At 39.5% G+C, this 22,775-nt stretch overlaps 2 protein-coding genes across 3 annotated transcripts in view; one reads left to right on the top strand and one right to left on the bottom strand.

Moving 5' to 3' along the window:
- The window catches only part of LOC105498372 (kelch like family member 14), a 101,014-nt gene that overhangs the window by 33,764 nt on the left and 44,475 nt on the right, over positions 1 to 22,775 (bottom strand). The window lies entirely within an intron of this gene.
- LOC105498364 (uncharacterized) overlaps positions 1 to 22,775 on the top strand; it is a 308,776-nt gene that overhangs the window by 269,110 nt on the left and 16,891 nt on the right. Inside the window, exon 7 of the transcript XR_011616971.1 lies at positions 13,219 to 13,341. The gene's annotated coding sequence lies outside the window, so the exon portion shown is untranslated. The remainder of the gene's footprint in view (positions 1 to 13,218; positions 13,342 to 22,775) is intronic.

Raw genomic sequence — 22,775 nt, 5'->3', positions numbered from 1 at the left:
GTTATAATGAGCCAAGATCACACCACGGCACTCTAGCCTAGGCAACAGAGCAAGACTGTCTCAAACTAACTAACTAACTAACTAACTAAACAAACAAATAAATAAATGTTAAATTATTACAGAATCAACTTTTTAATTGAGGTCTGAGAAAATGTGTTGGGAGACAATGGTGCAAATAAGAGGAACGTGCTTTTATCTACACTGTCCTTTTGGACAGCGGGTCTGCTCTACCTACTCAGGTTTCCTTCTGGACCACTCTCTTCTTACACAATCCGGTGATCACAGCCTCTGCTGTAATTAAATCTTTCCTGACATGTGGAGCCACCTAATCATTCTGGAAGCAGTTGGTAGCATTATCAGAACTGTGAGCAATACCTTTGTTCCTGCTAGATAATCTGTCATTGCATTTGTTCTAGCTATCTCGGTGTGTTATTGGTGCCATTGCACTTATTTGACTTCAAAGCCGATTTCACTGCAAAGATTCAGAAGACTCTGTCATACAGTCCTCCAACGGCCATTTCATGGTGTGTGCAGGTGTATGTGTTATGTCCAGTAAGTACTAGAGCAGGACATCAGGATTATATTGAGTCAACAGCTCGTCACACATAAGGGAAATGAAGGTGCAGTCCGTGATCTTAGCAGATGAGCCCAAGGTGGATGGTCAGGGCCATGATGAGGCCTAGAGCCATCTTTCCAGGACGTTCTGCAATCTTGATTGCTGGGAAAAGGTGAAGAACCGAAGCAGTGCAGGTCAGAGCATGTAGAACAACATGATGAATCCCTTTACCCCTTTTTTGGCATTGTTTTTTAACTGGCAAAACTAGACATCCACTGAATACTAAGTAATATTTTTTTATGAATGTATTTATGAATGATATGAATATTTGCCACTTCTCCAGTCTTAGAATATAGACCGAGACCCTAGTGCTAAGACAATCTAAAGCTACATACCGGACTTGATAACTCGGCCCCTAAAACTGGTTTGAACTGGTTGTCTGTGTGTCCACACACACGTATTCAGTCTATATGTACAAAGATGTTAAAGACAATTGGTGAGTAGTTTTTTTTAAGTAGATGTGGGAATACTGTGCATCTTCCATCAACAAGAGAAAATAATGATCCTCTCACCCTCCACCCTAAAGACAACGCAGAGAGTGGGACAATTCTTGAATCAGATGTGTGCATGTCTCCTGGAGCTTGACAGGCACAGGGAGACGTCTGAAGGCAAGAGGCTGGGGGAAAGCTGTCTGTCACGAGGAGAGCTGGGGGAGAAGTCACCTGCACTTCTGGGTTTGGTGGGACGATGGTACCTGGCACCTTCCTGCAGGCTAAGCTGGTGCAGTGGAGGCTTGCTTGGCCAGAGCTGTTTTGAAAGGACACCCCCTTCCACCACAAGAAGATTAATTGGCAGTCGAAGGTGACCCTAATAAAAGCTATGTGGTGGGTATAGCCCATGGGGCAGTAGGATGTCTTCAGAAAGAGGCTCACAACAGAACTTATAAAGACAGCTCATCACCAGAGAAACTCAGCTCTGTATCAGTTGCCTCCTGAGGAGCAGGAAGCCAGGTCCTGGAAACCAGGCAAATAAGAGCTTTTCTCCCTTTACCCCACACCCTCCTCTAGCTGTATTCCTGGTGAAACCAGAATACACAGCATGGCTGATTTCTTTCAGGGCAGGCCAGCCTGGCTCACTCTCATGTTAATACAGGTGTGCAGGAAAGAGTTCACATAGCAGGCCTGAGGCTGCTTCCTCAGAAAGGGCTGCCTGCAAAACTAGTCTTTGGCTGGCATCTGAGAACTTAAGACTTCAGGAGCATTCCCACTACCTCAGCTGATAAGAGTAGCTCTCTGTACCCAAACTGCTGGTATAAACAATGTGATTTACGCTGAACACTTCCTTTTCTTCTGGTAGTCTGGAATTTTGGTACGTTCTAGAAGATGCCTACCTGACCAGCCCCCAGTAAAACCCGTGGCTGGAGTCTCTAACCAAGCTTCCCTGCTAGATAGCATTTCAAGCGTGTTGTCACAATTCGATGCTGGAAATGAATGTGTCCTGTGTGACTCCACGGGAGCAGGACGCTAGGAAGCTTGAGCTGGGTTTCCTTGGGACTTTGCCCTGTGTGCCTTTAACCTTTGCTGGTTTTGCTTTGTATCCTTTTGCTGTAATAAGTCACAGCTGTGCGTATGGCTATTCCATAATCCTGTTAGTTCTCCCAGTGAGTCACTGAACCCGGGGGTGGTCTTGAGAATTCCTGATACAGTAGGAGATGGAGACACTTTAAATGTATTTAGTGGATGATTTAATGGTCCAAAGTGACTGGGTCCACTTTAGAACTTTTCAAGGTACAACCCGCAGGGAGAGATAAATCATCCAACAGAGAGGGTTTGAAAATCGGTGGCTGAAAAAAATCAAGTTGTTTTTGGCTGGCCTCGTATGTGAAGCTCATTCAGTAAACTGATTATGGATGGATGGATGTATTTCTGACAAACTGCTTCTGGGCTCCCGAGGAACACTTTTTAAGAAAGCATGGCTCCATTTTCCTCTGGTTGGAGCCAATGTGCGTATCTCTCCTGAGAATCCACTAGTGCCCAACACCATCCCACCAGAGGTACTAGAGGATTTGTCAGAGAAATTGGCATTATCGCCCTTTTTATGCCCTAGGGACATTTGCAATGCATTTGAAACACTGATACAGATCCATATGAGGCCATTTGAAAGGAATAGGGCGGTGGTATAGAAGATTTATGTCAAAACAAAATCTAGAGATAGGAGAAATCACTGGGGTTTGGCTTAGTTAGGTAGCAGCATGCCCTCTTCAATCTCTCCCCAGACACTACCTTCTTCTGCTGTCTTCACAGGTCCCCTGCTGTATCTTTAAAAAATAAAGAAAATGCAAACTTCTTTCATCCTGCTCTCCCTTCTAGCTGCCCCTTCTAGAGCACCCCATTACCTGACCCCCCAAGCCAGGTTTGTACACACAGCAATAGAATGTGAGTGATTGGTCTAGGGAGGGTTGCATGATCCAGCCAGGTACTTGCAAGGGGTTTTCACACTGGAGCTGAAAGGAGAGTCGTTTCTTTTCTGACCACAAATCTTGGAACTGCTTACAGTAATGGAGAAGCAGGTCTGAGCAAAGAAGGAGCTCGTGTTGTGAGAAATGAGACCTTCAGAGAAGCCATCCTGATGGGATTTTGAAATTTGGTTTCTTAGTCATTCTTAGGCCAGTACTGCCTTGCCCTCCCAGTCATGTGGCCCAGTAAACCCCCTATATTCCATAGACCTTTGCGACAGCCTCCTCACGGGTCTCCTTGTTTTCATTCTTGTCCCCTTTTGGCTTATTTTTCACAATTTACTGAGAAAGGTCCTTCCAAAACCAGAGTCAGGTGATGACATTCCCTTCTATTCAGTCATTTCCTTACTTCTCATTGGAATACATTTTCAAGTTTCCAGAACGGTCTGCAAAGATCGCATGGCCTGGCCCTGGCTACCTTTCCAAGCTCCTTTTCCACACTCTGCCTCACTGACGGTGCTCCAGCCATACTGACTGCTTTGCTTCTGCAACACTCCAAGCACATTCCTGTGTCAGGCCTTTGCACTTGCTCTTCTCTCTGCCTCTGACATGTTTTTCCTTTGAATATTCTCATGGTTCACTCTATCATTTAATTCAGGTGTCTGCTGGAAGAGAGACCTTTCCTGACAGTGCCATTTAGAAAGCCATTGCCTATCATTCTCTGCTCCCTTACCCTTCTTTTGTGATCTCGATAACACTTGATAATGCCTACCTTTAGAATTTTTTTTTTTTAAAGACAGGGTCTCATTTTGTTACCCGAGATAGAGTGCAGTGATGTGATCATATCTCACGGCAGCCTCCAACTCCTGGGCACAAGGGATCCTCCCACCTTAGCCTTCCCACGTTGCTAAGACTACAGGTGTGTGCCACCATATCTGGGTAATTTTTAAATATTTTGCAGAGATGGAGTCTTGCTATGTTGCCCAAGCTGGTTTTGAACTCCTGGCCTCAAGTGATTTATTTCTATGCTAGTGTATTAACTGCATAAGTAAGACAAGGACTGTCTTGCTCACCACTGAAATTCTAATGTGTAGAAAAATGTTTTGCACATAGTGGATGCCCAATAAGTGTTTGTTAAATTAAAGACAAAATAGTTTAAAGTGATATAGAATTGGAGTTATGTTATTTGCAAATAACACTATAAATTTTAAATAAAGAAAAACAATTTGGTTAAGATGAAAAGGTAATTAAATATGTAGATTTATATACTTGGTTCAATATTACAGATTTATGTACAATTTGCTTTTTAAAATGGAAGACAGTGTATTGTCATACAAATCAGGTTTGATATCATTTACCTGTGTCAGTTTAGGAGCCTTGATTTTCTTCATCAGTAAAATGTTGATGATAATATCTACCTCACAGAGCTATTGTGAGAATTCTATTGAATTGGATAACTTACGTAAAGTACAAGGCTCACTACAAACAAACTGTAAAACATTGTTCTTTCATTGTCCCCTTTCTGTAGTTTCTTCACAAATATTCTCCAAGCAAAACATCTCCAAATAAACAGTGTCTTTGAGATACTAACTACTTAACAAAAGTTTGCTGAAGCATGGATTTACTACAGAACTGAATCATAATACTATTTTGAGTTATAAGGGGGCAGGAATGTTTGGTTTCCAGAAGATGATGATATCTGGACATGTGGATAGGATGAAGTGCCACAGGTACCCGTATTTTTCAGAGTTACATTGGTTTAAACTTACTAGCTAACAGCTCATATTTGCATGAGAAGGATAAGCGATGTCATTTAATTTTTAACTAACATGTATCAGACACCTACTATGTGCTGTATATGAAACAGAAAAGAATGTAAGCATCTCTACCAGGAGCTCATGTCTCAGAGAGAGATAATTTATATGCACATGTAAATTTAACATAAAGCTGACTGTAGTTAATGATGTAATAGAGGTCCAAAGTACAGAAAAAGATGAGGCATGATAATAGTAATCGCTTTTTTCAGTTGTCTTGGAAAATAGTAACTACAGGTGGATTTGTGTTGGGCCATTGAAGGAAGAGTGAGAAGTGGACAGATGGAGAGGGTTTCAGGGAGGTCCCACCAATGTCATCTGTGTGCACAAAGGCATGGTGGCTGGAGTGCAGCTTTGGGTGCCTAACAGTTGGCTGGCGTGTAGGGGAGGTATAAGGAGCAATGGGATGTAAAGTGGAAAAATAACAAGAGCCAAGATGGTGGAGGTCCCTGAATTCCACAAACTCTACTGCTCTCAGTAGAAAGGCCTGGAAGAGTTTAAGGAGGGGAGTAAATCCTGAACTGTATGAGCAGCAAATAGGCCCCCTCCTTAGATCTTGGTCACATTCATCACCTGTGCAGAATCTGCCAAAATAAAAAAGCCATCATCTCAAAATGTGGAAATCCAACAAAAGAAAGGTCTCTAGGGAAAAAATATGAAGTGTATAAAACTCTTCAAGTCACAGCCCAGAAAAAATAAAGCACAGCTGCATGTAAAACTTAAGAGGCAAAGAAAATGTGGGACAGCAAAAGAAAAAAGACCATTAATTGGCATGTGACAATGGGTATATGTAGTATTTGGGGAGAAGGAATAGGCAAGAACATCTTTATGTAATATAAAGAGGAAGAAAAGGAGTAATTTTAATAACTAAGAAACTAGATATTATTATAAACAAGACTTTAAAATACAATCTATTCAATACAAATCTATTCAATGTATTGTGTTTACAGTACAGATTTATTCAAGTACTACTTCTGAATAGATTTGGATTCTGTTTTTCCTGGTGATAAAATGGGGAGCAACATCACTCTTACCCTGCAAAACGTTGGCTGTTCTATGCAGTCACTCAACAAGTTTGAGTCACAATTTATCTCTTACTCTTTAATAAAGTAGTTAATGAACTGTCCTCTTCCCTCAGGAAGAGTATCTGAGCATCAAGGGCTAGTAGCAAGACCTAAATCCATTAAGCCTGACTCTTTTTCACTGTTCCTCACACATCGTACCATCATATCCTTATTCCCTCCTGACTCCGTTTAGTTTTCATAGCTCATCTTTGCAGTAATTTCCTGGCATACACACTCAACTCTCTTGCCTCTTGCTTTATTCTTCAGAGTTGTATAGCTGAACCAAATCTTGCCTATATTCAGTCCCATGTGAACACCCACAGGGCTGAATGTGACTAGATAAATTTATATCACTATGTGAATAAACCTCATTTTACATTCATGTTATTGTTGCCTAAAATTCCTATTATGTTTTCTTAGTCCATTAATTATTCTATTCTCTCAAATCGAGGGACTCATGGGCCAAAATGGGCCTACCATTTGTTTTTATTAATAAAGTTTTATTGGAACACAGCCACTTTCAACAATTTATGTATTGTCTCTGGCTGCTTTTGTGCCACAACCACAGAGTTGAATGGTTGCAGCAGAGACCTAATGATCTGCAAAGTCTAAAATATTTCCTATCTTTCCCTTTACAGAAAAAGTTTGCCTACCTTTGTCCTAAATGACTATTTCACATTTGTTCTCTCTCCTCAAGTCTCTAACATCTGCTCCCTGATTTACTTTTAGCTGATAACCTTGTTTTCTATTTCACTAAGAAAATACAAACATTTAGAAAAGAATTCCTACAGCCTCCCTGCCTCATACCTACCAAATGACCTGCATCAGTAGACCTGTACTCTGCCTGCCTTTTGTTAGCATGGATGGACCTTCCATGCTCCTTTCTAAAGTCAAGCCCTCTATTTGTGTACTAGGTCCTCTCAAATACTCAAGGATGTTTTTTTCCAGCAATTATATCATGTCTTGCATCATTAATTTTCCCTCTTTATCAGATCTCTCCTATCAGCAGGGAAACATGCTGCTATATTGGTCCCTTTAAAAAAAGGACATGTCTTGAGTCAATATCCCCTTCTTTCTACCTATCCCATGTCTCTTTTCACCTTTATATAAACCGTCCTCAAAAAAGTTGTCTTTGCTCAAGATTTCTAGGGTATCTTTTCCCATTTTCACTTCAACCTGTTCCAATGAGGTTTTCACTTTCATAATTCCATGGACACAGTGTTGTTAAATTAACCTTCATGTTGCTAAATCTAATGTCACTTCTCGACGCTCACCTCATATCATCTACCTGAAACATTTGACCTAGTAGATCACGCCTTCAAATGTGTTCTTCCAGGAGATCATTTTCTCTGGATCCTCCTTTTACCTGATTGGCTGCTGCTCCCTGTTCATACTCCTTGCTGGTTGCTCTTCATCTCCTCAATCTGTAAACTTCAGCGTGCTCCAAGAGCTTGCTTGTAAATCTTTCTCACCTCCATCCACACTTAATACTTTGTTTTTGTTAATAAAGTTTTATTGGAACATGGCCACTCCCAACAGTTTATACTGCTTTTGTGCCACAACTGCAGAGTTGAATAGTTGGAGCAGAGACCTAATGACATGCAAAGCCTAAAATATCTACTGTCTTCCTCCTCCCAGAAAAGGTTAATAAAGTTAACCCCAGAGTATGACTTTAAAAACCGCAATCTAACTCCACTTGGGTATCAAATAGGCTCTTCAACTTACCAGTGCCCCCAAACAAACCCCTGACTTTTCTCTCCAAATATTCCCCTTCCCACCTAAGCCATTGTCAACTCTATCCTTCTGCTTGCTCAGGACAAAAGCCTTGGGGTCATCCTGACTCCTCTCTTTCTATTATGCTTTGTAAAATAAATGACTTATTTCTCTTGAGATAAAAAATATCCTTTAGGTGATCATGGTGACGCCCATAATCCCAGCACTTTGGGAGGCTGAGGTGGGAGAATCCCTTGAGCCCAGGAGTTTGAAACCAGCCTGGGCAACATGGGGCGACCCCATCTCTATTATAAAGAAAATAACAACCTTTAGACATTTTTCTTTGCCCACTCACTAATACATAAACATGAATTATGGTGTATATGCTTTTCTAATATGCTGTCTTCACCTAAATATATGGTAAGCTATTTTCATTTTAATAAATGTAGATGTTCATTAATAGTTTTTAATAGTAGTATGCTATTTCTTTTGGTATGGCTAAACTAATATTTATTCAACCATCTGTAATTGTAAAACACTTAATTTTGGTTCTAATTTTTTGCTGTTATAAACAACACTGAAATGAATATCTTGGAACATGTGAATAATTATTTTCTTGAAGTAAATTCCTAGAATTGGGACTGCAGGAATCAACACCATTAAATTTCTTTTAAAAAATCTACCTTTGATAACATTTACATATAAACAAACATATTTTTGCATGTTCCTGGATGAGGGTGATATACAATATTTGTTGATGAAAATTATGTAACAAGTAAATTATTGATAATTTAGTAATGCTCTTTTACTAATTGCATTTGAACTGCAGTGGTGAACCCAGTGTACATAGAAGACATTATACTTTCAATTTATAGAGAATGTGCCTCTGATTGTGGATTCAGGAATCCCTTATGTGTTAGCTCCATGGCTGTCTATGAATTTAAAGGCTGGCGACCACAGCTTTGGTGATTATTTAAAGAAGCAATTCATTTAGCATATGATCACAAATGGAACGCATTTCCTCTTTCATCCAAGCTGCCCACTTCCTGATAGAACAAAGTATTACAGTAGTAATACTAATTATGGTACTAAGAAGGCAAGTAAAAAGTTCTCATTAAAGCAGAGTAATTATAGATACATAGTTGAAATAAAGTAGGATTTTAACTGTGGGCTATTTAAATTAACTTCCTAGATTGAATCTTTTTATGTACTGTGAGAGCTTCTCTCTGGAATTCATGGCAACCACTTCAGCGTTTCTCAGTCTCTTGGAGAAATGTAGAAGGAAGAATGAGGTCTGTTAATTGCCATGGTTGCAAACACCCGTTGCTGCTTCCTGTTCAAACTCGCCTTTCGTTAACTGCAGCAATTTTGAACTGAGCCACTAGATGGTGTACACTGTTCTTTGCTTACCCCCCAGAAAAAGCATCAAGAACTGTGCTCAGGTACAGGATTTCAAGGCCAACAAAAACAAAGAGGAAAACTTACAACACTAAGGCCAAAATTAAGGGTCTCTCTTTTAAAATTCTGGTGCTCATCTTTTTTTTTTTTTTCTGATGCAGATTACACTGAGTTGGAGAATGTCAATATTATTTTCTTGACTCTACTCTTCCTTAGTATACCAAATATTTGAGCTGGACCAAAATCTGTTTCAACCTTTCACAGCAACCTATTTTTGAATTTCATACATGAGTCCTGAAGGCACTATAAAATAGTTTCTCCTTTAGAAACTCATATGTACAGACACCTAGCAGGCATACCCTATGCTAATATTGTTAAACATACATGTTTAAAAATAGGTCAGGTTTCTCAATATCTTGAAAAATCTGCAGATAAGTCCTGGTGTTGACATAGCAGAGATGTAATGAGCTAGAATTTAGCTCTGCCCTTTAGTCTATAAGCAACTTTGATCCATGTTTCAATATAAACTTGCATTTCTATATAGGGTGTATATGTGTTTGGAAAAATGATATGGTTTTCTTTGAGTTTCAGGAAATAATTTCACACCGGAGTCAAACACATTAAATTCACTTTTCAAAATGGGTAAATTGCTTTAAGAGACAAACATTTTAGAGAAGTTAAAAGAGAAAGTCTTCCTCCTTACCTTAAAGAGGTGTCTCAGATTTTTATAAATGCATTGGTATTTACCAATGGATGGTTTTTTTTTTAGTAGCTTCAACCTATCTTTTACTTTAATGAAATCACTTTTTTATATAATAAATTATTTTAAGTTAGGAGCAAACATTTTAATGACAAAGTTGAAAAGATAAAAAGTCTTTAAGTTACCTTAAGGTGCCCTCTCAGATTTTTGCAAATACACATATATTTCAATACGGGTGATCTTTATTCATTAAACAGTTTCAACATACCTTCTAATCTTTCTTGTCATCTTAACCTAGATCCTTTATGAATTATAGCTCCTCACCTCAAGTAGCAGTTAACTTTCTAATCCTTAATAGTCAAAGATGACTGTAGCAAATCTATATAATCATCCTTTATGGGGAAAATAATTTTCAAACCAGTCAGGGCTCTTGAGCTGACAAGAGCTGCCCAAAGTTTATTTCTACTACACAGTAATGAGTTGAAAGAAATGTCTATAGGTGGATCTTCAATTGGAAAATCTAAAAAGTCAGTGAAATTACTAAAAGGCCTTAATGGTGCTTCTGAAAACAGACACTAATTTTATGTTCTCATTCTTTGAATTACATTCATCTGACATTTAGAAGTCATTTTATGGGAAAAATTTTTATTAACTGAGAAACAAGATTTCTTGGATTATAATGATAAACGATGACTATATTTTTAAAATATAGGCAACTCATGATTATTCAATGACCAGTGCTCTGGTTTATATATTATTCCAATATTATTATTTCTTCAGTTACCTCCTTTCAACCTGTCTTTTTGTTATTTAATTCTTCAGAGAGTGGGCAAAGCCAAAGGGCAGTGGTAAATACAAATTATCAATCATGTATCAGCTGTAGAAAAACACTGGCTTTTTTGGTGAGAGAACAGAATGATGAAAGTTAAAATTATTATAAATTGTGAAGCTTTTAGCTTGCTAGCCTTTTTTTTGAGGCGGAGTTTCACTCTTGTTGCCCAGGCTGGAGTACAATGGCACGATCTCAGCTCACTGCAACCTCTGCCTCCCAGGTTCAAGTGATTCTCCTGCCTCAGACTCCTGAGTAGCTGGGATTGTAGGCACCCACCACCACGCCCAGCTAATTTTTTTTTTTTTTTTGTATTTTTGAGTAGAGATGGGGTTTTGCCATGTTGGCCAGGCTGGTCTCAAACTCCTGACTTCAGGTGATCTGCCCACCTCGGCCTCTCAAAGTGTTGGGATTACAGGCATGGGCCACTGCACCCAGCCCTAGCTTGCTTCACTTTTAACAATCAATTTTATACCTTCACTTCATATAGCTGATATTTAAAAATTGATCAGTTTTCCTTTACATTGTTTTATACCTAGTTTATATTTTTATTTTTTTCAAATATGACTTTTGTAGATATAAGCCTTTTACATTATGACTCCTAAAAGCTTTAGTTTAATTTTAATTTTCTATTATTTACATATTCTTATTTGTCCCACTATCCTCATCTGCTAGACAGATGTCTAGACTGGGACTATAAGAGAAAGGCCAACTCAGAACAAGATTGAAATATCCTCTCTCTCCAAATTGGAGGGCTTTACCAAATAACGGGCAAGATGTTGAACTAATAGCTCCAAAACCTCTGGTCAACCTGATTGTACCATAGTAAATAAGGTGAATGGAATGAGTATTTTTATTCTCTTTGGCCCACGTTTAGTTACGCGAGAAAACGTTATAAATACCTGTCTTTGATGTAGTATGTGAAATCTTAAGGAAAGAATAATCTGTTGCAAGTGCAATTTGATGGTAGATTTAAGTAAATAAGTCAAATAAAAAATAAAGCATGTCTAAGTGAGAAAAGCAAGAGGAAGAAATTCCTCATGGTTGCTTGAAATTTAGAGTATGTCATTCACATATCCTCATGGGAGCCAGATGTTGAACTGTAGAATTAGTCTATGATTCATACGAAATGCCTCAGAAAACACCAAGGGCTACTCTGAGACTCCCAGCTGCTCTTTCTTCATCTACCCCTGAAAAGTTGGTATTCATGCATTTCTTCATTCATGTAGTCAATGAATGATTATTACTGAACCCTATTCTATGCCAAGGATTGGGCATACGTAATCCTATTTTCTTGGAGTTGGGTATTTTGTCCTCTTTCCTCTCTATCTCTTCCCCCTTCCAGATCTCAATGATGCTATTTGCTTAAATGCTGACTTCTGAATTGGTATTTCTACTCTTTTCTCCTCTGTCATGTAGACCAACATTTTTTAGTTCTTTCTGTAGAACTTCCCTTGAATCTCTCTCAGTCTTTAATATTCTTCCTTCCTTCATTGATATACTCACTAAATATTCGTTGAACACCTATCATGTGCCACGGGCAAGTCTGAGTATGATGAATATAGATATTTTGACTTGACATACTGAAGACTAACTGCATTCCATCCTCCTCTAAAAGTTCATTTTCTTGGTTTCATCTTTTGACCAAAGGCATCAGCTCAATTTGGCCAACCAAGCCAGGCTGTCACTTACTTCTACAGCCCAGCAGATACCAAGTGATGTCAACTCTATTTATAAAACGAGCTTTACATTTGCTAGCGTCTCATCGTTTTCATAGCTATTGCCGTAAATCAGACCCTTATTATCCCTAGTCTGGGTTATGAAATAAATGATTACCCTGCCTCCAGTCTCTCCTTTTCCAATTCATCCTAAATTCGCTTTTTAAACACAGATTTAATTATGTTATTTATCTGCTCAAAGATTTTTGGTGACTCTCCATTGACTATAGAATAGGATCCAAATGCTTTTCACATAATCTTTTACACCTGATCTCAACCCACCTTTCATGAGTTCCCCAACTCTGAGCAACTTCCTGAATTTAAAATGCAATGTCAAATTCTGCCTTGCTCACATTATCCTCTTTCTCCTGGCACAATAAGAACCCATCACATTTGTATGTTGTTTTCCAGTTTACAGTGAAATTTCCCATGCACCTTCTGTGAGGTAGGCAGAGATATTTCCCCCCAAAATTAAAGCTGGAAGAGTTAAGGTTCTGAATGTGTAGGTGACATACTGAGCAAGCTAATCTTGCTTATGATTAGCAAGAGAGCCCAGATACTAAACATCAGTGGGCAGTAGCACCAAAAAACAGATTAGGATGAAGTGTAGTATTTTACCGCCAACATGAATTCAGAATACAGATTTCCATTAATATTTGGTGTCATATATAATATTTGGTTTCTTTTACACAGAAAGCAAAGCCCATTTTAAAATTCCATGTATCTTTTGATTTATAACACTAATCAGAGTTTAAAAAATAGTTTCAACATTTTATAGCTATTATGATAAACTCTACCTTCTTTTTAAACTTTGTGTATCTTTACAGTGATATAGATATACTGACAATATCGATACAGTCTAGCTTCCATAAACATTTTGTAAAAATGGTACCTGCTACTTTCATCACAATTTTCACTATATCATGCTATAATTTGATGGAAACATGCACTTTCTTTTTTTTTTTTTTTAGATGGAGTTTCACTCTTGTCCCCCAGGCTGGAGTACAATGGCACAATCTCGGCTCACCGCAACCTCTGCCTCACGGGTTCAAGTGATTCTCCTGCCTCAGCCTCCCGAGTAGCTGGGATTATAGGTATGCACCACCACAACCGGCTAATTTTGTATTTTTAGTAGAGACGGGGTTTCTCCATGTTGATCAGGCTGGTCTCAAACTCCCGACCTCAGGTGATCCACCCACCTCGGCCTCCCAAAGCCTGGTCAGGCGTGAGCCACTGCGCCAAGCTGGAAACCTGCACTTTCAACTAATGTTAAGCTAATGCCTGTTTTGTACACCAATGGCAGGCACTTAATAAAACTGTCCATAGGAAAGAATACATTTTAAAAATTTAGAATTTTTGAACTTGAAGTATACTGTGTCTATATCTTGTAAGTCCACGAATGAGTCAAAGATGAGGATGAATGTATGAATGTATACTTCTCTCATTATTAACAAGTATAAGCATTTTGAGGCCTCACTATATAACATTTTATATATGTCAAACGAGTTGATATAATGCGTCTGACTTGATCCCTGTATAAATAAGATGTGAAGGTAAACTGACTCGTATGTCATCAGTTTAAAGATAGCTAGGGTTGCTTAAGCTGCTCTTGTCGTTTAGGCACTATTCATTCATTTATTCAATAATTACTACATGTGTTTGACACAGTGGCTAAAAGATTTTCCAAAGGCATGATATCCTTGCTTTCAGCATAGGCAGGCAGACATTTAAACAACTATGTCACAAAACAACAAGCTTTCTAAGGTACCTATGGACAGGGAACTGTGACAACACAGAGGAGATAGCAATCATTTGTCAGAGGTGGGTCAGGAGTTATCCTGGTGCTTGGTCAGAAGGATGTGCATAGCCAGGTGGGTGTAATGGGATGTTCTCCCTTCACAGCCTGTACCTACTTCATTCTCAGCCAATGGCAGTATATGTAACTGACTAATTTATGTGTTCTGTGAAAATTGTGGAGACCTTAATAATGTGGGCCTTGTTGTATTTGTATCCAGAATTCCTGCACAAAGCATAATTGTGTGTAGAATTAAACAGGACTGAAAAACATTCCATACAGAAGAAGAGGCATGACCACTGGCCTGGATGTCAGCAGCACATTTTAGAGGTCTGCATGTATTCAGCAAAAACTGGAGGAAGATGTGTGGGATAGGAGAGACAGGAGAAAGTAAATCTGAGAAGGAGGTTTTAGGAGCCCTGCTAAAGAGTTGGATTTCATCTTGTACATTCTGAAGATTCATTGAAAGATTATATGCTAAGGCTTGACAGTGAGAATGGGATGAGGAAATGGATGAGAATGGAAGCAGAAGATCGTAGCGACAGCACTTATGATGGGTTGAGGAAGGGGCTGGAGGAGAAAGAGGGGTCAGGGATGACAGATAGGATTTCAGGTTGGAGAGATGAAGATGGTATTTCTCCCAACAGAGAACAACAAAGACAGAATGGGTTCAAAGGCAAGGTAATTTTAAGGCCAACTGGAGATGTTTGGGTTTCTATTTGCAGTCAGAAATACAGTAGTCTGCCTCAAGAGAGAAGTCTGGGAAGGAAACTCAGACTAGTGGTCACCCAACAATTCTTATGGCTGCTGTCACAAGGACGAATGTTCAGGATGAGAAGGGGGCTTGGGATGACATGCTGCCAAACACTAATGCTTCAAGAGTAACTAGAATTAAAAAGGCATCCAGGAAGTTACATGAGGAAGCACATTTTTCACAAAGCTGTGCTTTCCAAGTAGATGACTTAGCCAGAGAGATGTGACTTTCACTGAGATGAAGGCCATCTCACCACTACTACAAGTACGAAATGAATTGTCTCTGGACCAGAAGTCATTGACAAAGAAAATACTCTGCATTCTTCATGATTTCAATGCCATGCCCATCAGCCTTCTTCACATGTTCACAATGGTCATTACTCTCCTCTTCCTCAAGTCCTTCCTCTTCTCCTTTGGTAGCACGTGTATTTTAAGATCATCCTTTTCACACTGGTTTCATCAAATGGAAATATGGGAGAATAATGAGAGGGCAAAGTGGCAAAATGAAAGCACAATTGCCAACAAAGTGTATTTTCTACAGAGAAGGCTCTTGACTTCCACATGGGCCAGGAGCTTGGCAGTGCTTTGAGGCTGGCGGTTTTTGAGCACTCCAATAATCATGCCCTCAATTCCATGCCTCTGGACACTTTAGATAACCACAGCAGCAGGAGACAAAAAAAGGGGCAAAACCCACATTTGATATCCTACTGAGAGAAAACACAGGCTTCTATTTGTAGTCTGCAGAGAAACCTTCACCTTTGTGCACTGTTAGAGAGGCTGGGCATGCAGCAGTTGTCTGCCACTCTGATACCCCTGTGCCACCTGTCATAAGAATGGGTAGAGCTAAGAGCTAAGACATAAGCTCTTCCTAATGGGAGATATGTCAGGGATACAAGAAAGGAAAAAAATGACTTTCAAACTGGAATTTTTAAAGTTAATAATACTAAAAAATGATTCATTATTGATATCTACACTTACTGAGCATTTGTTCAGGCTTTATTCCCATGAAATTTGTATTTCTACCTATTTTCTGTTCACTCTAGAGAAGGGATCTTCTCTCCCAACCTTGATACGTTATTTTTCAATGGATAATTAATCAAACTCTTCTTCCAACTCTTCTTTTTCGCGTGACTGGCTTTCCTCAGGTACCAATCTGAAACTCTTCATGTGGTAAAAAAGGTTATATTTAATTCTCCAGTGTAAACAAAGTTGGGAAAAATTTTACCAATCATGTCTCTTCAAATCACAGCCATAGTGAACCCACCTACCTGACTCACCCATTTAAATCCACGAATACCCACGTGACCTAAAAATTGTGACCCTTCTCCAGAATCCTCCTGGCCGTGGTTTTCTGATATGGTTTGGCTCTGCGTCTCCACCCAAATCTCACCTTAAATTGTAATAATCCCCTGATGTCCTGGGAGGGATCTGGTGGGAGGTAATTGGATCTTGGGGGCAGGTCTTTCCCATGCTCTTCTTGTGATAGTGAATAAGTCTCATGAGATCTGATGGTTTTACAGAAGGGAAGTTCCCCTGCACATACCCTCTTTCCTGCCGCCATATAAAACGTGACTTGCTCCTCCTTGCCTTCTACCATGCTTGTTAGGCCTCCCAAGCAATGTGAAACTGTGAGTTAATGAAACCTCTTTCCTTTATAAATACCCAGTCTCAGGTATATCTTTACTAGCAGTGTGAGAACAGACTAATACATTTTCCTTCAGCATTCTGTGACCATCAGGAGTCTCCAGCTCAAACCTGTGCCATCTGTCAAATATGCAGTGACTTTACCAGAAACGGCCTCAAGCCCAATATGCTGTGAGCAACAACAACCAAAAAACGAGAGAAGCTTAACCAGAAGGAACCTGGGAAAATGGAGAGGAGATGTCACAACAGAGCTGAGCTCTTCAAATAAAAACTCTTAGAGCCCAGCAGGGAGCCATGGTACTGAAGACACCATGGTCTCAGTTCTCACCACGAATATGCCACTTGTACGTTCTGAGACAGGTGAATCAAACCTGTCTCCATAACCATGAATGTGTGCACAACACAACACTGTACCATGAACACTACCTTCAGCTGGCAAAGAAAATCATGGGAGAGGAAAAAAAAGTAATCCATCTTAAAAATCCAGCCAGGTACAGTGGTTCACACATGTAATCTCAGAACTTTTGGAGGCTGAGGCAAGATTTGCTTGAGCCTGGAGTTTGAGAGCAGCCTGGGCTACATAGTGAGACCCCGTCTCACTATTAAGAAATTAGCCAGGCATGATGGCACACACCTGTAGTCTCAGCTATTTGGGAGGCTGAGGTGGGAGGATCGCTTGAGCCTGGCAGTTGGAGGCTATAGGGAGCCATGACCACACCACTGCACTCCAGTTTAGGTGCCAGGGTGACACCCTGTCTTTAAAAAAACAACAACAAAAACAAAAACCTAACAGATGTGGTCATTTTCACTGTAGGGAATGGGCCTAGGATAACACTGGTTTTCTCCTCCTTCAATGGAGGACAGGCTTGTGCAGTGGAATCATGTCACTCCCCTTTGCTTCCATTTCAATTTGTTTATTTGCTATTGGGTCAGTTAGACACAATAGAAAACATAAAGCAGCTAAGGTTTTAAGGAGCTTGGTTAAGCCAAACTAGATATTACAGTTCCAAAGAACCAAAAATGTATCTGTATTTTGACATTTTAAATAGTTGATTTTGATCTCTAATGAAAGGTAGTGAATCCAAGGATGCTGGCATCTTTTGATTTTGACCCTACAGATGCACTCTCCACCCCAGGTCCTTGCTCTGTGCTTCCACTCTGTTCTTCCACTGACCAAATTAGGGGCTCTCTTGCCTCTGGCTTCTGGATGGATATGCTTTCAGAAGACTGAGGGAGGTAGGAGAGGAAGGTCAGGGTATTTACTCTTCGCTTTCTTTTTCTGGGTCAGTGCAAGCTGCCTTTCTCATCTTAATGAAGTTCCTCAGTTGGCCCTTTCCACAGAGCCCTCTCTGTGTCTGGTTCTGGTGATCCTCTCTTCCCTTGTGGACATGTATTGAGAGCTTAAATTACATACTCAGAGTAACAATGTGAGGTCAATAGCATTACTATCTCCATTGCGTTGGTAAGAAAACCAAGGTCAAGGATGTGTCCAAGCTACTTTGTGCTAGAGTCAAATTATGAGCCCAACTGAACAGTGCCCCTTTTACTAGCACCAGGGATTGGAGAGGGGGGTACACTCGTTCTAAGATATTCTTGCCTTTTGACCACAGCTCTCAAAGTAGCTCTCTTATTATTAAACAGTGTCATCTGTTTCCTATTGGAACCCTATGTTATATACCAAGCATGCTCAATTTTAATATGGCACTTTGTGGGTTCTCCTCTCTGCATTATTTGCAAACAAAGAGTTAATTATTTTCACTTCAAAGTGGCCATAGTGATTTAAAAGCTTCCAATATATAAACACTTTTCTGAATAAATCCAGTTGGAAAAAAATATATCATGTTAGAAAGAGATCAAATAATGTCAGTTACAGGTCAAAGAACTCCTAATAAGGTTTCATAGAACATGGCTTAATAGAAAGAACACTGAACTAAAGTAGGTCAGAAGCCAAGGGTTTAAGTCACAAATTCATCAGTTATTGCATGACCTTGACAGGTCACTTAACCGTTCTGATCTTAAGTTTCCTCATATGTCAAATAGTGATAATAAACAGTGACCTGTTTATCTCCTGGGGTAATTATGGGGGAACCAATAAATGACAGATTTGAAAGTGCTTTCCAACTGTGAAGATTACACAGGGATATTACCCAGAGTGGTGATGAGGATAACATTTATCCAATAAATAAATGTGTAAACCTCCATTACCCTAGAGAGCCCTCAATACATGTCCTTACTCTTATCCTTAAAATCATAGCAGCCAGATAAAAGCAGTGCAGTGTTGGGTTTCAGAGGCAGGCTCTGAAGCCAGTTGCTTGGACTGCAGAACAAAGTAGCTTGGACACATCCTTGACCTTAGTTTTCTGATCAACACAAAAGGAATGGTAATGCTATTGACCTCACATTGTTACTCTGAGTATTTAATGAGATAATTTATGTTAGAAACAGAGCACAATGTATTGTATATAGAAGTTCTTCGTCTATGTTAGCCTCAAGCCATTAGAGGTGCAGAGAGAGCACTTCAACGCAGAGTGTCATACAGTGGTTGAGCATCCAGATTTCAAATTAAAAATTTCATACCTTGGAATATTAACTTACATATTTACTAACTGTTTAAGTTTGGACAAATTATTAATCTTTCTAAGTTTTCAGTTTTTCCATCCTCATCAAGCTAGTTACATCTGCCTTATGAACTAAATGAAACCATGTTTGTAATGTGTTTGACATGATGCTGGACACATAATAAGTGCTCAATTAAAATGTCCATTACCATGTTTAGCATGGTGTTGCTAAAGTAAAAATTCCCCTCCCTCCCCCCCGCTTTTTTTTTTAGAGACAAGATCTTACCCTGCTGCACAGGCTGGAGTGCACTGGCACAATCAGAGATCAGAGCTCACTGTAGCCTCAACTTCCTGGGCTCAAGGAATCTTCCTGATACAGCCTCCCAAGTAGCTGGGAGGGGACTACAGGCATACACCAACACACCTGACTACTTACTTTTTAATTTTTTGTAGAGACAGGGTCCTGCTTTGTTGCCCAGGCTGGTCTCAAACTCCTGGGCTCAAGCAATCCTCCCACCTTGGCTTCCTAAAGTGCTGGAATTATAGGTGTAAGCCACCAAACCTGGCCTTCCTTGCCTTTTTATTCCTTACTTCTTTTGCATATGGAGTCATCAAATAGGCTCATTTTATGTAACAGATATTTGCAGTTCAAAGAGAGTATTAAGAAGAAAAATCACACTACATACATTTAAGAGCTGGACATATCTTTGAAAGGCTGTTGTTGTCTCAGTACAACCAGCAGATGCTCCACTGGAGGAACCCACGGCTAATGAGCCAATGTCTGGCCCCCTTTGGTGCTTGCCCATGGCCCTGGCACAGCACAAGAGTTAATTCCCTGATTAAGAATTGTCCAGTGTCTGTGGAATATGTCCCGTGAGCTAGGCATGGGGGAGCTGTCAGTCATGGAGGTAGACATAATATCTGCCCTCATGTTGCTGACATAGAAAGTGTTTCTTTTATAATCAGAACAAAGTCTGCCTCTGAAGTTAAAGATGAAGGTCACAAAATATCCCCTGAGAATCAGTACAGCTTGTGACTTTAGGTGTGATTTCTGGAATTAGACTATCTGAGTTTAATTCTTGGCTTTGCTTCTTAGTCATGGTGTCGTACAACTTTACCTCTTTGTGCCTTGGTTTCCTCCACTATGAAATGGAAGTTCTAGTAGAATTTGCATCATATGGTTGATGTGAGGATTAAATGAATTAATACATGTAAGTGGCCCAGTCAGTCTAATATGTTAGAGTTACTACTATCAGTATTGCCTTATTACCAAGTGGTGTGATTTGTGAGTGAAATAGTTATGGCCTTAGATTATAGTGCAAGGGTTAGCAAATATGGCCTGCTGGCCAAATCCAGCCCTCTACCTATTTTTATAAATAAAGTCATACTGGAACACAGCTATGCTTATTTACTTAGGTATAGTTTATGGCTGTGTTTGTGCTATAATGGGAGAGCTGAGTAGCTGTGACAGAGACCTTATGGCCACAAAGCCCAAAATATTTACTACCTAATCCTTCACAGAAAAAGTTTGCTGACTGACCCCTGGATAGACAACTACTATTAACATATTTTTCTTGGCCGGGCATGGTGGCTCATGCCTGTAATCCCAGCACTTTGAGAGGCAGAGGCGGGCGGATCACTTAAGGCCAGGAGTTTGAGACCAGCCTGGCCAACATGTTGAAACCCCATCTCTACTAAAAATACAAAAATTAGCCAGGCGTGGTGGTGGGCGCCTGTAATCCCAGCTACTTGGGAAGCTGAGGTAGGAGAATCAATTGAACCCGGGAGGCGGAGATTGCAGTGAGCCAAGGTCGTGCCACTGCACTCCAGCCTGGGTGACAGAGCAAGACTCTGTCTCAAAATAAATAAATAAATAAAAATAAAATAAAATAAAAACATATTTTTCTCAAAAGAAAAAATTGGCACAGCAATGATTTATTCTGGGAAATATGTGTATATTCATGCTTCTGCATTCTTTCAAGGGACATATTACACACTGTGATAAGTGCAACCGAGAAGGCCTCGGATGGGTCTACCATGTGCTCTCTTCATCCTCATCAGTTCTGCTTAAAAAAGCATCATGCATGAGGATGATGCTACTAACCCACTTTCAGCAGAATAAACGTCCTGTTATTTTCCAGTAGTGTTCCTGGATTTGCATTGTTCCATCTTCTCTTTCAATGGATTTCCGTTATCCACAGTCACATATGCTTATAAGGGGCAAGCTGGTTGGGGTGCAGCCTGTAGCTTGGAGAAAGAATTTCCCTATATGAGAAGGCAGCTGAGCTATAAAGGGGAGTGAACTCCCATCCTTGGCTTTATGCAGGCCGCAATAAAATCAGGTGTTGGCTACCATATTTGTGAATGACTACATTTTATTTGGTAAAAGGAACAAAAGCTGCTTCTGAAAAAGGTATGTATTTTATAATTCTGGTCTTTTTAAAACAAAGTATGGGGAACTTAACAATTTTCCAATGGCCAAGAAAGGTTATCCTGTCTAGCAGAAGTACTCAGTAGTGCCCGCCTCCTGGTTTTACATTGTATCCATATCTATTCAGGCTTTTACGTTTAGGGCTGACATCAGATGGAGTAAGACATAGAAGATGAAGCCCCAGTGCTGAGATTAGCAGATGAACTGGGCACTAAAGATACATATAAACTGTGAGAACCATCCTGGATTATCTTTGGAATTACATCTAGAAACTTATTTACATGTATTTGTGACAAACACAATATAGCATATTGAATCTTTGCAAATTGTAATGATAGATTGAAAACAAATAACCACTACACATGCCCTTAATTTATGTGCACGTACGTCCTTTCATTATTGTTGAGGTGGGGGAAATGATTTGGGTTTTTAACAAGAAAAAGGACAAAAAAAGGATGCTTTATCATTTTTTAAACTGAAAGCTCTAAAGTGGAAGAAGTAATTTAATCCCATGAAATGTTTATGTACACACAAGAGCAGCTACTGATATTTGATGAAGTTAATGATTATGGTAATGAAAAACTTCAAACAAATGTATGAATGAACACAAAACAAAGATCTGAGATTTACCAATATGTATTAGACAGAGGAGTACCCCCATGTCGTTAGTCCTCAGAGAACCAAGAGCACAAATACAGTTTTTCTCTCTTTAGAAAGTTACATCTTGGCACACAGACCTTACCATTGTGATTTTTGCAAGTGAGGAAGTATACACAGAAAGCAACGGTAGAAGTTGCAACTCCCCTGGAAGTGATCGCCTCATTCTAAAATAATTTTCATCTAGAAAATAATCTAATATTATATTCTTTCTTCAATCTTTAATTAATAACAAAGAGGATAGTAGAAGGTTCAACAAATATACATGTATATTTAGGATATTGGTATACTCTATTTGTGCAGAGGATGTTCAGTTTTATTCTGCATGAAATGCTGAAGTAACCTGTTCGTCTTGCTTCACCTTTGATTCTTTACAATATGCACTCTGTGGTTAACTACAGTAATGAGAAATAGCAAAGACTGCAGGCTCTGAAGCTTTATTTGGGTACACATTTTGGCTCTGCCATTTACCATCTGTGTGACCTTGAGCAAATTACTTAATGTCTCTGTGCCTCTATTTCTGCATCTTAAGTAGAAAAATAATAGTGCCTACCATGGTAGAGGGCTGATGTCTGAATTAAATTAACAAATGCAAGTGAAGTGCTTAGAATTTTGTGATACCTTTTTCTTATGTGTGTCATTCTCTAGGTGTAATGAGTTGAATCGTGTCTCCATGAAAAGTTATGTCAA

This window comes from Macaca nemestrina, chromosome 19, assembly GCF_043159975.1.
Source record: "Macaca nemestrina isolate mMacNem1 chromosome 19, mMacNem.hap1, whole genome shotgun sequence".
NCBI classification, from domain to species: domain Eukaryota; kingdom Metazoa; phylum Chordata; class Mammalia; order Primates; family Cercopithecidae; genus Macaca; species Macaca nemestrina.
The sequence above is the reverse complement of the archived record's forward strand: the minus strand, read 5'-3'. Positions and strand labels throughout refer to the sequence as shown.